Raw genomic sequence first — 17,145 nt, forward strand, 5'->3', positions numbered from 1 at the left:
GATTCAAGGCAAGAAATGAAATTCTTACTGCTGGAAATTCTTCAATACTCTTTATCACCTGCGCACATGACACAGAAAAGCTATAGCACAAATCTGTCCAGAACCTGATGTGCTTAACAAATAGCATGTTGTTTAATGACTTTATTCCCAACACCTACATGTTTTGTTCCTATTACTTGTGCAGCTGTCACAGATGACAAAGAGATTAATTCTTCAACTGAGGAGAGAGAAGGAGAGGGAACAGCTTACAGCCTTCTAAGCATGTCTTTTTTTCCAAGAGGCAAATACAGTAATAGCACTATGGGCTCCATACTGGTTATGCCTCAGTGACTTCTGTTCAACTTGTTCAGCCTATAATTGAAGGATACTTGCTCTGATTGCCAACTCTACCAGCTCATACTGACATCAGAAAACCCAATAGTGTTCTTTCTGGCTTACGGTTCATCATCAGTTAAGAATTCTGCAAAGAAATTTTCCTCTGTGTGCGTGAGTATAATCCTGAAAATTATGGCCTTGGTTATAATTGCACAATCCCCAGCCCCCTGCAAAATCCTTGCGGTGCACACACAGCCCACAAGGCACTGCGTATGCACTGCTGCGTCCTGCTTTCTGCTCCCAACAAAGCCCCAGCCCTGTGAGCACTGATGCTGCTGAAGTCACAGGGATGTTTGACATTCAGAGCTCCCCAGTGCACCCCCAGCTCCAGCCCTCACTGTCTGTAGGTGTGCCTGGGGTTTTGGCAGATGTGAGCTATACCTGCTTGACATGAGCACCTTTTGCTCAAAAAAAGCTGTGCCCTGCGATCCAAATTCCATGGGTACAGATCTGTTACAGACACCTTTTATGAGCTTCCTGCCTGACCAGAATGAACTGGGGCAGAAATAAGGAACTGCAGAGGTAAATGTCAAGTCTGTAAAGAGCAATTCAAGACCAGTGTTTGCTAAACACCCCAAAAAGTGCATTATACAAGAGTCAAAATGAGCTGAGACATAAAAATCTTACAGTTCATTACAGGACCAAAAGAAAATTTAGCAGACACAGTGATGTGCTGCCCTTTCTGAAGAGCCACTTCTTACCTTGAAAAATCTATTCAAACCCAATTAAACCTCAGTTTTCCTTTGGTCATGCTTCTCAAGTGTCTGATTCTGCCAAAGTGCAGATTCCCACGACATAGATAGAGTGGCCAGAAGTGACAGAGAAAACAACATTTGAGCAAGTGTTTTGCACAAAAGAACTGTGATGAACAATACTTTCAAAAACCTATTTTTGAGCAAACTGACACTGCAGTTTTTTTCACTTGGATTACAGACAGAGGCTCACAAACCTTAGAGTAACAAACCTGATGGTTCTCACTCAAATTAGAGAGTGACTCAGCACTGCAAGGAAAAGCAAGACTAAATGTTGTGAAGTTTCAGCGAAGCCAGCCGAGGAGTGAGGAAGCAGGAGTCCAACTTGGAATCAGACACAGAGTTTGCATCAGGGGAAAACTTTACTGATTACATTTTGGAAGGGGGTTGTCACAGGGCTGTCTCACTGCAAAGCTGAATCTCATGTTTACATTGGAACCAGCATCAAATAATTCCCTTCTGGGTATAAAATCACTCCAAAGAATTCCAGGAAGCCCTTCCTTACCCAGGAAGTGTTCAGAGTCCCCAAATACATGAGAAGAAAATATCTTTCCTTCCACGTTTCCCAATCACAGGCACCTCCTTCTGGCTCTGGGACGACCCTAGCACTATTTTCAGAGTTCTCATCTTTCACCCGTATCCACAAGACAGTTGGCCCCATGGAACGGAGCAGCCCAGCCCCTGCTCGTCTCCAGCTGGGGATAACTTGTACTTCTCACAGATTTCTTGAGAGCAAGCCCTGAGATAACCTGCAAGCAGAGATAACCCCTGCTTGCCTTCCTGCATCTCTTGACAGCTTCTGGAGGAGACTCTTTGAAAGCGGGACTGAAGGGGTCAGATGAGGGCTATGAGAGATAAGGAAGATTGAAGGGTCTGGGGGAGTGCAGAGGCACAGGGGGAGGTTTCACAGGGGCTGGAGCTGCCTGTAGTCGAAGAGGCTCCAGGGCAACCTTCCAGAGTGACCTGTGCATCCCTCTGACCAGCACAGCTGACAGATCCCAGGTCACCTTTCTAATCTTCCATGCTTTACGTGCAAAAAGAGTATAAATGTTTTTATTCTTCTGGATTATTCACATGGGCTAGAAACGTAGCAACAAGGTCCAGTTACATGAAGCTGCTGCTCCCCACCTAGGTTCACATTGAGTCTGCTTCACAAATACCCAAATGTGGGCATGGCTGGGATGAAGCAGTGCGTTCCAGAGCCAGGCAGGAGCAGACAAAGCTGGAGGTGGGAGCAGCAGCTAGCCTCACCTCAAACCATCAGGAGAAGCCATCAGGAAACACTATGACCAATCTCATCCTCTGCCAACACATCTGCTTGGGCTGGGATTCCAGGCGGGGAATTGGGTAAAAGGAGGAATAATGCCATTCCCTTACTGACAAACGTCAGCAAACAGCGTGTGCTTCTGAGCTGTTACGTCCGTGTCCTGCTCACGCTCACCCCAGACGTTCCTTTTTAATATCCTGTTCTGGCTGCTCCACATTTATCATGTGAATTAATTGCGAGTACACGCAGAATGTAAAAATTAAAGTTGGTCTGCATAAAGATTATAAAATATGAGAACTAGTTGGGGGCTTTAATAATGCTCAGTGTTAAAGCCATGCTGCCACTGCACAAATACAGAAGGACAATATGCACCATGAGTTGTATTTATTTCAGATGAAAGTAATTTGGTTTCCAGCATCTCCTAACTAGCTTTCAGATTTCTTACAAATGCACAAGCCAAACAGAGGCAGTAACACTTGATCATCCCAGTAAAGCCCACTGGTGTAAACCCTTTAGAGACAGTGTGAAAGGAGCACTGAGCAGTAACAGATACAAGAGCTGGATTCCAAACATTTTGAAGTGAAAAATTTATCTCAAGCAGTGTCATAATGGCAAAAGTTGGAATATGGTGAAATTTTGGTAATTGCATTTTTCTTACCTACTGAAAGGAGATATTTTGTCTCCTAAGCAGATCTTCCCATACCTGAAGGCCACATTGCTGTGAGAATTGCTCTGGCAGGGAGATGACTGCAGATCCCAAAGGCAGTGCCGCCTCTGCCCTTGAAACAGAGATGGCTTTATGGCTTCCCTGGGGCATCCTCAGCTCCCACCAAGGGACCCAACATGCATTTCTATGCTGACAATATTCTTCTGCCCTCTACTCTTGTGCTGGGTGTTAATCTAGGGACGTTAAAGTACCGACCCTCATGATATCTACTCAGCCCTACAGTATCCCAATCCTTCTGATAAGTGTACCTGTTATTGACATAATATTGTCCCAAACACAACAGCATGCTTATAACTTAAACAGCAAAAGAATATAATTCAGACTCAGCATCTACTGTAAGTAATACTCTCAAAAAATGGGAAAAAAATATTCCAACTCAAGCTCAAGAGAGCATTGCAGCTACTGCCTCCAGTCCAGCAAGCTTCTAACAAAGTGACAATTCTGTGACATCAAGGGTAACATTAATGGCAATCAGGCTTGAAACAATCCATGCATCAAAACACTAAGTGCAGGAAGCTTGGCACTGATTTTCATGCTGTAGGTTCAAATGTTTTGACAAATTTAGCAGGCTTTCAATCAGAAAATAAGCAAGGAATCCTAAGACGCGGGAAAAAATCTTCCTGATGGAAATATATCCTCACACCATCTCCGAAGGGACTGTAAATCTTCAGTGAGTAACACAACAATCCTTCTCCTGTAGCTTACTCAAATTGTCTCAGAGACTACCTATATTCACTGAGCAGGAGCTGCAATCAGGTTACTGCTGGCTCCCAACACACAAGGTAGAATATTTCTATTTAAAAGACTTTGGTCCTCATTCCTATTTCAAGTCAATCTTCATTGACAAACAGCATTTCTTATTTAGAAGGTGGTCTTTAGGGACTAACACCCATTTCCTCTCAGTTTCTCTAAGACAACATGAAGACCTTTGAACTCACTGTATAAGATATGCCCTAAAATCTCCTGGATTGTTTAACTGCCAAAGTAAGGATTCTCCCAACTGAAGGTAAAAAGGAGGGAAATATATACTATGTGGAATAAAAAACGTCTTCTGCATCACTGGTTCTTCTTAGAAACGTACAGAAGACTGTTTGGTGTGCACAACACTGTTGTCTCTGTTACAGACTTCTTCAAAGCCTAAATAAAGGGATGGCAGGAAAGGGAACTCCTACAGAGTGAAGCTCATTTAGTCTGATCTGGTGGAAGGGACAGGGCCCTCATGACTCAGGTTACCTCCATCTCTCCCACTCTGGCAAGGGTTGTGTCAGTGTCACTGAGATGTCCAAGGGTGCTGCATTCCTGAAGCACAGAAAAGCTTATTTCACTTCAGGCAGAGCAGATCCAAGTGGATGAAGCACCATGGAGAAAGCTATTTGTGCTCACTGTTCACACAAAGACTGAATATGCAGATAAATGCATCTGAGGAACAACAACACAGTTATGCTGGTCATCAAAAATGCTCTGCAATTTTTGTTCTTTATTTATACATGCATACCTATCTCATACAAGAAATCTTCAATGCTGCTTATGTGTACTGAATTGTTTTCAACATGCTAGAAGAAACATTGAAGAGTTTGAACTTCCCTGAGCACGACCTGAAGAATTTGTATTCATCTGGACAGAAAGGAGCATAACTTCTTAAAGACAAATGATGTGACTACAGAACCAGCTAATAATTAATATAGTGTGGCCTCATTCTCCAAGGGAGAAAAAAAATGAGAGAGAGGTTATCACCATGAAATACTAGCCCAGATTCAATAGAGGATGAAAGAAAAAGATTAAGATGCGGATTGTGGTTCTCGTTCAGATACACATCTTTAGAGGAGTACATTTCACCTAATAAGTCATTTTTGCTCCATCAACCAACCGTTAATCTCTGGTAATGGTGTTCCAAGTTACTGAGTGAGTTGAAATAGGTGGAAAATGAATGCGTCGTGCAGACCCTGGATGCCTGCAGTTGTGAGGCTGTTGACACAGCAGAGGCTTGGTGTGCTCCTGCTGCAGCCATGTTTCCTGTTTCTAAAAACATGTCTGTTTGAAAAGGGGCAACTATGGGCACATATGTGCTGTTTATAGCTAGCTTTGTGCCAACATAAATCAAGCCCAAATGCCATCTCGGTGACATAATGTAAAACTTATGCTTAAGGGAGTCCACAGTCACAAGTAAGTGGGTTCCAAAGCAATTAGTTTGAGGAGTCGACTTACATTTCCATCTCACAAGCAGACAGACTGCCTCGTGGTTCCCTTGGCTTCTTAGTGTCAGACTCCCCAAATTTCACTCTTCCATTTCCTTCACTTCCTCACCTTTCAGGGTCAAGACTTAACACAGTGAAGGGAAATGAAACAGAGAAAAACAAAACAAGCTGTGAGCAGATTAAAGCAATGTCTGACGTCAAGAGATGCACGATTCCATTTTCAGCTACAGGTAAGAAGTAGCAATCATTTTGTGTCTACAGCTCCCACTATAACCAAAGCTTAAAAAAAATCAAAGTTTTCTCAATGCATCCTGACTTTTAAACATACTGCAGCATTTTAAATGAATTCTATTTTATGTACAGGTCAGCTGAATTCTAGTATGTTATTATTATTTGCTTAGAAATGGGCTGAGAAGTAGACAGAAACTTTCCTACACTTCCCTCAACTATTGGTGCTCTAAATGTACAGCCTCTGAGGTAAAGATGTTTGCAGAGTAAGCCACAGTAATGTATCCTTCTGCTTCTTAGAAAGGATGGATCAGTCCACTCTGCTGTCTGCTAAATGTCTTCTCCTGAGCAGGATTGAGAGAATTACCATCAGGCTATGATTCTTGCAAAATTCCTGCTCTGGCTGCACTGCTGACACCCCCATCTGCTCAGAGGAACTAACTTGCTGGAGTCAGGGTCCAATTCCTTCCCCAGGAATATCAGAACATTAATTCTTACTGCCTTCAGCAGAGACTGGATTAAAAGTAAGTGACGAGACATTCAATTAGTTCTGAGATAAAATGGTTCATCCAGAAGCAGGCTGAAGAGATGTTTTATGGGATGTAATTAGCTGTTGCTTACCCAGTTTATGTACACTTTCCTGAGTCAGTGGGCATGAGGCCATTTAGCAATTCATGGGATCAGCCTTAAATCAGGGATTCCCACGTTTTCATGGCAGAAAAAGCTGGAACAGATTCACAAAACCAATACAAAGGTAATAAAAGGTTATTAGCTATCTCCCACAACATTTCTCCCTATAATATGCTCACATCTCATTGAGGAGGTCAGAGGAATTACAGCATATTTTTGCAGATCCTGGACTATTGTTAAACTGTGCTGTTTCTATATTCATTCCAGCAATACTAGAGTGAAATCTGTTTCTATCAGACAGCCCATTTCAGCCTTTACGATTTTTAAAGAAGAAAGGACAGTGATAACAAGGATGTTGTCAGTGAGATCTCCCCTGTTTCATTCTAAATGTTCAACCCCACTTTCTGAAAGTACTTCAGCTCTGTTTCTGATCTACTCTGATGAATGTGCAGCAGGTGAAAGGGCTGCCTCAACACTTAATGCATGTATCTCAGAGAGTTTCTATAGAGGTCATCATCATAGCATGATCAATACATAATGAAGGAATGTAAGAACCCAGTAAGAGAGGTCAGATTTTGTGGACTTGGGGAAAAAAGTGCCCAGAGACAAAGAATGTGAGAACAGGTGTCAGAGCATAAGAGAGCACGGCAATAACCCTCCCTGGTGAATATGTATTTAGGTAGCTAAAGCTTTACTAAACTACAAACCAGCGTGAAATGAAAGATTCTCACTCCCAAACAGAGTATTGATTTTTTTCTTCTTTCTTATTTTTGGTCCAAGAAAATCAGTTTTCAGAAAACGATGCCATGGCTTTGAAAATTCTAATACAGTTTGCTGAGCATCAGCAGCTTTTTCTTCATCTGCTTCAACAGGGATACAACATTTCCATGAAGATGAAGACCTGAGAGAGGAACTTGGTTTTCCTTTTTTACACTTGGAATTCTGCCATGCTTGCCATGCATCTGAAGAGATGCAAACAGAGTGGGAAAATTATGGCTGGAGGAGTTACTCAACAAAATGAAGAAGTGCATGTGTGTACTCATAAGGAAACAAAGAAACACACACAGGGTTAAGTTTGCTATAAGAATCTTCTTATTTCAGGGGAGGAAATGCAATGATTGTACGATTTTAATGTTTATGCAAAGATAATGAACAGGTAGAATAACTGAACAAAGCCATTAAGCAAGACTAAATTCCCCAGACATGGTTACACAGTTTAACTGAACTCAGGCTTATATAGGACTCTCTTAATCATGTCTGAAGACAACTCAGACTTCAGAAGAGTAAAAATAAATGTTCTGAGTTTCAAAGGGTGGGTCTGCAGCTCAGGGATGATGTAGCTTTTGAACAGTTATTCCAAATTCAGAACCAAAGTCATCTGCTACATGCCAAATAGACAAATATTCCAACTCAGAGACAAAAGGATCCTGAAAGAAAACGCACTGAAGTAATCAGCCACATCTAACACAGTAACAAATGGGGTGAGAACAGGGGAGTTACAGTGAGTATGGAAGTAGGAAAGAAAGAGATAATGGACTTGATGACTGGCTAAATCTTATTTACTCTTTTAGGAAGGGAAATTTCTTCTACCACCTCCTGACTCTTGTTTGCAGTATCATTTTGCAACTTCCAGACTTCTACCAGTTAGGAAGAGAACACTCTTAGTTTACATGTGATGGTAGGATACCCTATATTGATGGGATGATATCACATGACAGATGAAAGATCTCTCGTCCTTCTCTTATCTATGGTTGTAACCAAAAATCCAAAAGAAGCAAAGGTTTGCAGTAGGCAGCTGTTGGCTCGTCTGCCCACCAAGAGATTTTCTTGCATTTCTCCTGAATGTTGCCCTATCCAGGTGATAATACATAGCAATGACACCTTCAAAAACTCCTTAATCAACATCATAATCTGGCTTCACCAGCAAGCTCCTGAAACTCATACACATGCAGTTCAGAGAAGACACTCCCAAAGCTTAGAGAGGTCCCCAAAAGAGGAGCACAGAAAGCCCCAGCGCTGAGATATTGAACTGGGTGGGGGAAGGAGGGGGTAAAAATGCAAGGATTTCCCATGTACTCCCAGCTTGCTGGTGAGTTCTTGACACAGGTCTTGGCAGAGGTTTGTACCCAGCTTGTGACTCCTCCTTTTCCTGCTTCTCTGCACCCACCAGATGCTGAGTCCAGGTGGTGCACTGAGAGCCCACTTTCCAGCTTCCCTGCAGGAACCAACTTCTGGCTGTACAGAAGCACATCAGTGAAGGACAAAGGAAGAGGAAGCAGAGGCTGCTTCCAGCAGCAGCAGAAGGGGCAGGGGGCCCTAAACTGGTGGTTTTAAAGCTGGAGGAAGAGGTGGAGCAAATCCGAAGAGTATGTGGGAAGACGCAGGAAAAAAAGTTTGGAGCAGTGCTGATATAGATCCTTAGGTCAGTGAAACCAGTAAAAAAGATCACACAGTCAACCAGGAATGAAATCATGGCTTGAGCATTGATTTTGTGCCACCAATAAAATCCTGTGGGTGTAGTCATTTAAAGGGTAGGCTTTGCCTGGCTTTTTCATACTTTGGAGCAAATGCAGTCATTGTAGGCAGGGAGCTGAAGGGAAATGATTTATGAGGACAGAGCTAAATGCTTATAGCTAGGTTAAACAACAATAAGGGCAGACATAACAGCCTACAAATACCCACAGGATTAAATGTCAAAGAGTGTGAGGAATTGTCTTGAGCAGTAAGATAAATGAGCTAAGACTGAGATGCACTAGCCTGTGGTACACTTGCCCAAACAGCTGAAGTTTTGTTGGTTGTGACTAACATGGGCAAAGCATGAGCAAATAAAAGGAAGGAGTGATTCTGCCCTGCTGCACAGGTGAAAGGGTTTACTCAAATCTGTTCCACATTCAGATCAGCTTTACTTCTCCATCACAGCAGAAGATATCTGCAATGCTAAGCAAAGTACAGGAGTTCAAGACAGCATTCTGGAGACATACTGCAACTGCCTTTCCTATTATGATTTTTTGACAGCAGCAATTACAAACCTTATTTCATCAGGAAAGTTTCAAGTTGATTGTATAAATGAAAAAGTCACATAGCTGCTATTGCAACGAGTAAGCACATAAGATCACTCATAGCCAGAAAGACTATCCACCGCAGTTTCACTACAATTAACACCCAAATTACCCTGCACAGAGGATGTGTTAACATCACACCTTATTTCATGCCCACTGTAGCCCCTGAAACAGCTCTTCAAAGGGCCTGAACTTCATTTTGTGCTGAGCACCTCTATGGGGGGTGAGCTCCAGCCCAAGGTCATGTTTCCAGGAGGTGAAGATTTCAGCAGGAGCACTGGGGAATGTGCTCGATGGGCAAAGCTGCTGCTGGGGCTACACTGAGGAAGAAGGGAAGAAATACGAGGTGAAAAAAAAGAAACACCTTTGAACTTTGTTTCACGGCATAGTATTGCAACCAGGGCAGGGTTAGGAGCAAGAGGTTACAACTAGCAAGGTGGAGAGGTAAAAGGAGATTGCCTCTGGATTCCTCAGATTGTGAAATTATTGCCTCACTGAAGGAAATACATACAGGCAAAGGGGAGAAAGAGCTGCTACATACGCAGTCCTGAATTATAGTGAGGGGAAGATGAAAGAAAAACTAAAACAAAGCAAATGCACCATCACAGGAAACAAATATAACCCTAAGATACTTTGCATCTCCCTCCTTTCTGGCAGATATCTTTCCCAATCACTGCGAGTTGATCTGTGTGCATAAATTGGATGTTTCCTTTTCTTCCTGCCCTCACTGGGATGCTGGATCACCAATGAGTGTGTTACTTTCCCCTGGGCTGTCAGGAACACCATGTGCACTTATCACTGACTCCTGAAAAACAATCTCAGCACTGGGTGCCCACTACAAGAAAGAAGAGAAACAGTTCCTTGGCCTCTCTGCATACAAAGAAGGTAAATTGCTTGTGAATACCCAAAAAACTTTCTTTAGAGGAGCTACACATGGGTGATTGCTGGAGAGAGAGAGGACTGAGTGAAACCCAGGGAAGTTGGGGAGGGATTTGCTCTGGCTGAGCGTTGGGAGGTGGCTCTCTTGATGGCTATGTGTTTTCAATGCATGTGCAGAACAAAAGACATGGCTGAAATTAGATAGGGATTTCAGGAGTATCCAAAAACATACTATAATTGGTCTGCCTTCTGAAGGCTAGGAAAGAGCTGGGCATCCCGGAGGAAATTTCACTCAATGTCTGATTTCAAAGCATTTTTCCAGAAGATGAAGGAGTATTCAAGTACAAAGAACCAAAGCAGCCAACTCACCTTCAGCTCCCTGTTCTTTTTGTCAAAGGTTTACAAGTGGCAGGAAAAAAATTACTGAGGAAGAAGAGCCTTGTAATTAAATCCTTAATTTGTGATTCAGGTTCTTCTTCTCACTTGAGCTTAATGCCTATAAAACAGTCACAACAGGAGGTGCCCTATATAAGTGTAAACACAATGATGCTTAAAGGTACACAACAGATTCCAAAGGTTTGTGAGCCACAGCACGCCGTCAGGAGGCCGCAGTGGGAAGAGCTGACTGACGAGGCTGCTGTGGCAGATATCTCAAAGAATATTCAGGCAGAGTCATGCTATGCAAAATTGTGCCAGAAAGAGATTCTGAGACTATTCTGTCCACCTCTGTGTTGTGGAAGGAAAGTGTTTTCCACCTTCCAGACCTGTATGGGGCTTTTATCCTTTGTAGATTTTTAGATGAGCAGGAAGTTAAAGCCGCTACCTGAACAGAATCATTCAAGTTACGAGCTCTGATTCTCTCAAAATCCATTTTCCCTCTTACAGCAGACTGCAACGAGCAAGGCACCTTCAGCCCTTTGCTTCTGTTTCACTAGTTTTGTGGTGTATCACAACACACCACACTACAACCCGAGGTAGGAAACGAGAAGAAGAAAAGAATCTGTTCTGTGAATCTTTACTTTTGTCTGGAATCCTTTTCTGGATGTTTATGGCATCCCATAAAGTTGCTGAAACATGCCTGCTGTATTTTTAATTGTCATTTTAAATGCCAAAACCCAGAAGTCCTGCTTATATTGTATGCGAACACAGTGTCTGCTTATGTTCAAACCCTCAGGTGCTTTAAATAACTCTACTGTACACAGAGAACGTTGTTCATTTTGTTTTTACAATTTTTGCCTGTGTAGAAGGAGCTATAATGTCTTGAGAACATAAATGTATGTTCATAACCACGGAGCGAGATCACAGCTGGAATCTACCTGAGCCTTGGATCATATTTCAGCAGTGGCAAGAAGCGAAAGAGCAGCTTATTTCTCTGTTTAATTTACAAGAGCTACAACTGGAACGGCACATACTAGACTTACTGATGTAACACACAGGTGAGTGTGTTACAGGTCCACCTCTGTGCTGGGTCCCCAGGGAATACTGGGTTGTTTCAGCCAGACTTAAGATTCGTTACTGCTGCAGCCCTGGAGGAAGCTGGTCCGAACCCTGGTGAGCTAGTAAAGGTGGCAGCTGCCATAACAGACTTCTGTGCAGGCTACAAACGTGGGGCATAAAATGGGGGTCTTTTTATTGATTCCAGTGAGTTTCGTAGCAAGCATCCACTGTTCTGTCTTAAAGTATAAATCATTACAGAGAATTCATAAGCAAATTTGCTTTTTTCTTTCAAGGATTAAACAGTAGCAGACCGTAATTTCCTTTAAATGCATCTATTATTCATCAGTATTCAGTAAGTTTTACTATGAGCTGCAAAACAGCATATGTATTTTTATACTTGGTTCCAGTCTGTTCCATACTTGTGTTCTGCAACATCCATTTTCAGTTTAGAAATGACAGGTCATGAATGTCACAGGATAATATGTGTTTCCTGAGTAAAGACACAGACAAGTACCTGGCCTACGTTCATTTTACACATTAATTTGCTGTAAATAATCTCACATGCCGTTTTGCCACTTCCTTTCTATAGGAATCTCTGCAAGTATGTTGACATACCTTGGCTTGCAGAAAGCTGACATGTAGTATTTATGAGCAGAGAGGAAGTAAATTAATTTCAGTGCTTGATTCAACATAAAAGAAAAGGTTTCTGCAGTATTCATCTACCCACAGTACTAAGAGAAGGTACAGTCCCTCCTCTACTCCAGCCATATTACCAGGGAACAATAATTCTGCTGAGTTAGAACTACAGATAAGGGGTTAAAGAAAGAGAGGCTTCATTTCCTAGTGTGCTCCCTGTAACAGCTATCATTATTTGCAGCATGCACGGTACAGGGATAGGTGCAGAAATGAAGCCGTGCATGTAAGGTAAACACCCTCTTCTTAAGCAACTACCATTTTTTCTAATGATATGTACAAGGATCATCTGGGGACTTCCTTCCCTTGAAGTCTGGGTTTCCTGAGAGGAAGGAGAGATGAAATACAGGAACAAGCGGCTGCACATCATTTCCAGCAGTGTAGTAGACCTTCCTTATTAACACAGGTCTAGGAACCACATCTGAATCCCCAAACTTCCTGATGTTCTCCTTTTGAAAGGAGGGATGATGGGGAAGGAGATGGGTGGAGAGGGTGAAGAGGTGGTTCTGTCCTTTTAAAGGCCTTTCAGGCACAACAAAACTGCTCCCATACTCTTAAATCTACCATAAAAAGTAGGTTGCAATACAAGTGGGAAATACAAGGAAATGTTTCAGCTAATAAAATGTGCTGGACTGGCACCAAACTTCTGCTTGAAAAGCTGTTTATAATCAACAGTGATTACTTACAGTGTCATTGCAAGACCATTGGAGGACTCAGTGATTGAAGGGTAGCTGGTTCATCTGGATGAGACCTGGAAAACACAGTGCCATGAATCAGTAAACACCCACAGCAAACAACATGTTTTTATGAGTGCTATTAGAAAAGGAGGAAAAGTCCAAAACCAGACTGATGAACTGCTCCGTGACCAGAGAAAATAAAATCTGCCCTGTTCACTAATTCATCACTGATATAAGAGAAGCAAATCAAATCCACTTGATAAGAACATCAGGGCTGTGTTGCAGATCACTTTTAAGCCTCTGAAAGCGTTAATGGGACCCAAGAGATAATAAATGCATTATGCAGCTGTGTAGGTGCCAGAAAGATGAATATAGGTTGATTTTTAAAAACTTAACCTATGCAGAGTGAGTCATAATCTGCACCTTGCGTCATTCAATAAATGGGTCTTTAGAAAATGAACCCACTGTGACTGGGCTGCTGGCTCTCAAAAAGCAAGCGCCCTGTTCTCCTGCCTACAGCCTGCCCAGTAGTAAGGATCAAAATAGCTGTTCCCCATAGGTTACAGTGTGATGGCAACAATGGGATCAAATACATGTTTGTGGGGTTACTGCATTTGTCTTACGAGGTCGAAAGGTTTTGACTGAAACAAATGTTTCCATATCATGAAATATTCATTCTTAATCATAAATGTGCATTATTCTCATCACAACTGCTGCTGTGCCTTGTAACAGTGTTTCCTCGTTCAATTATGCCTCACTCACAGTCACTTTTTAATTAACACCTTCATTAGGAAAACCTTGAAGGTTTAGATAAATAACATTTGTTTTTGTGCATTTCAACCACAAGTTTCTGCATGAAGGAAATTTCTCTGTTTTGTCGTCACCCTGGAAAAGAAAAGCAAGTAGAGAGGAGGTCTACTTGTTCACAAGATCTCTGCACTGAGAAGACAGAATAATCATCTTTTGTTGCATAGGAAAATAATGCAAAACAAAGTAAACAACGCCCTTTTGTTCTGCACGAGAAAGACAGGGCTTTAATAGTCTTTAAACGAGATAGAAAATTTCCATCCAAATGGAACCATGGAGTAGGTAGACACATTACCACGTTTTGGAGCTCAGTGATTAAATTTAATACTGTGCCAAACAGCGATTAGTCGATGAAGGGCATTCATAAATGGAATAGAAACAAGGGAAGTGTAGCTCCAGTATAACACTGGGCCTCCAGTACACTTTGGTGCTCAGCTTTTTACTTTAATAACAGGGTCAAATGAAAATAAGTTTAATTTGATTTATTTCCCTAAGGAAACTCAGTGGAATTGTAAACACGGGCTGACTGGGACATATTACTAAAACTTCAGCTTCAGGGTCAGATCCAAGAAAAGGGTTTAGGTGCCTACTGAAGCGCAGCAATTTATCCTTTTCTTCAGCATTTTTCCAGCTCACTAGCTCAATCCCCCTGCTTAGAGTATCGCCTCACATGAGCCCCATTACAAGGCACTGAATTCCCCCAACTCAGTGTGCAGGCAAAGCAGCATCCTAATTAAAGCTTCTGAATCCCAGCCTCAGAGCTGGGCGCCTGTGTCCTTTATGGATCTCTGCATTTGTACATTAAAATCCTTTGCTGAGCCCAGTGCAGCACATTGTCCTCAACACTCTCCATACGTGACCGATGATCCAGGAGAACAGGAGCACAAATCCTTTTTAACTTATCTGTGTTCTCTGCTAAGCCCATCTAAACCAGGCAGCAAGCATGTGGTGTGCAGGGAAGCCAGCAGCAATGCATGAGCCCCACGCACACGGAAAGATCAGGTCTGCTTCAGCAGTCACTGCTCTGGCACAAAATGAAGAATTACTCCCTGACCTCTGCTAAATGACCTTTGAAGAAAATGAAATTGTCACTTCAGTTCCAGCTGAATGAACTGTTTGAGCCCATCCCAGCATCTGAAGTGTCAGCACCTGAATTCTCACATACACCAAAAACATGAACTGAATTAAACTATCTGTGTAGACTTGACTCCCCTGGCACAGCTCTTCTTTGCTTCCCTTTCTTTCTTCACCTATTCCTGCAGCCCAACAGGAGGACATCATCGTTTTAATTTGAAAGTAGTCCTTTTATTTTAAAACCTCTTTTGGGCCAGATTCTGTTCTTAACTGCAGCAGCATAAATCTGCTGGTTTTCATGGGCCTTTTCCAATGACATTCTGATGTAAGCAAGATCAGAATCTTGTTTTGGTGAGAAGTCACAGAGTTATGCTAATGTTCAGTTGTGGTACAGGCCGCAGATTCTGGTGAAATCTCATCTATTTATGCAGAAGAGAATTCAGGGTTAGGAATTCCAATAATAGCAACATGATTGTTGAAAATGATAAATTACACAGAATGTCTCAGGCACTTTGCTTAAAATTTGAAACCCGTTCATTAATTAACAACAATTAATCACCACGAAGCGTGTTATGCATGCTAACTAAGCTGCAACTGTCATTCCAAGAAAATAAAAAAGTCCAGGAAAAATTCTCTTGGAGTCTCTATTTAGCACCTCAATGAATGGCTGTGTGAAGCTCCTGTCAGGATCCTCCATCACCGGTGACTTCCCTGCCTGCCAGGGGGCCTGGGAGCTTTTATCATCGGGGCAGATGTGATTTGTACCTTAGAAAAGTTCCAGGCTTATTCTTCATGTATGATTTGTGTTCCAGGTGATGGTAAGAGGTAAGTCTGAGAGGCTTTCTCCACGATGATCGAATGCCAAGAAGTGGAACAGTTTACTGGAACAGCAGCAGCTTCTAACGTCTTCAAAATGATGGTTTCACAAGGAAGGTGGGATATTTTACGTTCTGTAAAGCTGAGCTAGACCATTTTAGCAAAGAGTCTGCCTGCCTGCCAAGGGTGGGGTAGGTATTTGCTATCTACATAATCACTTCCTACTGCGAGTGGGTCAGGTAAGTCAAATAACTTATAGCCAAAGGAGCCTTTGGTCGAGACTGGTAGAAGTCTAGCCTGTAAGTAAATACATCCCTGTGCTACACAGAGCACATCCTCCGTCATGTGATGTCTCAGCCATTTCCTGGTACTGCCCTTCCAACAAATACTTCACTTTATCTCCCTCTGATTGTAACATTGGCAGTTTCACCACTGAGGTTGCTGTTGCTGCACTTTCTAGTGTCAATGGCCTGCTGTGAACTGGAAAAATACCTACCGAAAAAAACAGTCGAGCTCTTGAATGATACCAAAGGCTCTCTCTTTCTCTGCCTTTTTTGTAGCACACCGGGCAGTCATCCAGTTTGTCAGTTCTGCCTGTCCTGCTCCATACTGAACGTCTCAGAATCACTAACTATCAGGTTTTCAACAAAAACTGCAGCAAAAGATCAGCTTGCTGTGTGTGATCAGTGTACTGCATGGCTTTCCCTCAACCTGAGCCTGGGTGCCTTACATCTACATGCGTGGCTTTGTTTGTTCTGGCTCCTGGCTGGCGTAAAAGGCATTGTATGTGTGTGATGGGGTGGTAAATCCCAAACTCGGCCATAGTTCAGAGTTGCTGCCTTGCACGATGGTAAGAAATAACTCATTTTTGACTGAAATGCTTAAAAAAAGGTAAGTAACCTGGATGGTAAGAATTAACTACTGGCTCCTGGCCAGCTCCTGCACGCATGGATGGAGCAGGCAGCCCTGTCTAGTGGCAGATCCCACTTGTGTGCTGAGCAGGCTCTCCTCCAGCCTAAGCAACGGTCCCTGCAGAGCTGCTGGGAAGAGATGCAGTGGTTCCTGAAAAGATCCTGTAAGTATTCAGAACATATCTGATAGTGGTATGGCTTTGATCCCCATAAATATTTTGGGCAACGCTGTTTGAAATTTTGCCTCAGCTCACTAAATTGTCTATCTCTGAAAGTCAAAATCATTCTGCCAGACTGCAGCTGAACCACAAAAAGAAAGGAGCAAGGAGATCCTCCAGATACCAGTCAGCACGACCGAGAGATGTCCAAGTGTTTCATAATCCTTTACTGGAAACCAAGTCAGCAAAACAAAAAGATGCTCACAGACTCTAGTGGGGTCTGGATTACACCAATGCCTTCCAGGGAACAGCTCAATGAATCCTGGCAGTTCAGAGCTGCCTCCTTTAAACTAAATTTCTGAAAATGAATAGGCTAATTAGCAGATCCACTGTGTTATCATGAAAACTTGTTGCTGTCCACCTTTCACAATAAGCATATTTCTGTAAAGAACGAATGAAT

The 17,145-nt window shown here is 42.5% G+C and overlaps 1 protein-coding gene across 2 annotated transcripts in view; it reads right to left on the bottom strand.

The window, feature by feature from the left end:
* The window catches only part of FGGY (FGGY carbohydrate kinase domain containing), a 281,489-nt gene that overhangs the window by 191,182 nt on the left and 73,162 nt on the right, over window positions 1-17,145 (bottom strand). For both annotated transcript variants that reach the window (XM_048946340.1, XM_048946341.1), the window contains exon 3: window positions 12,929-12,993. The gene's annotated coding sequence lies outside the window, so the exon portion shown is untranslated. The remainder of the gene's footprint in view (window positions 1-12,928; window positions 12,994-17,145) is intronic.

Source organism: Lagopus muta, chromosome 5, assembly GCF_023343835.1.
Source record: "Lagopus muta isolate bLagMut1 chromosome 5, bLagMut1 primary, whole genome shotgun sequence".
In the NCBI taxonomy this organism is placed as follows: Eukaryota; Metazoa; Chordata; class Aves; order Galliformes; family Phasianidae; genus Lagopus; species Lagopus muta.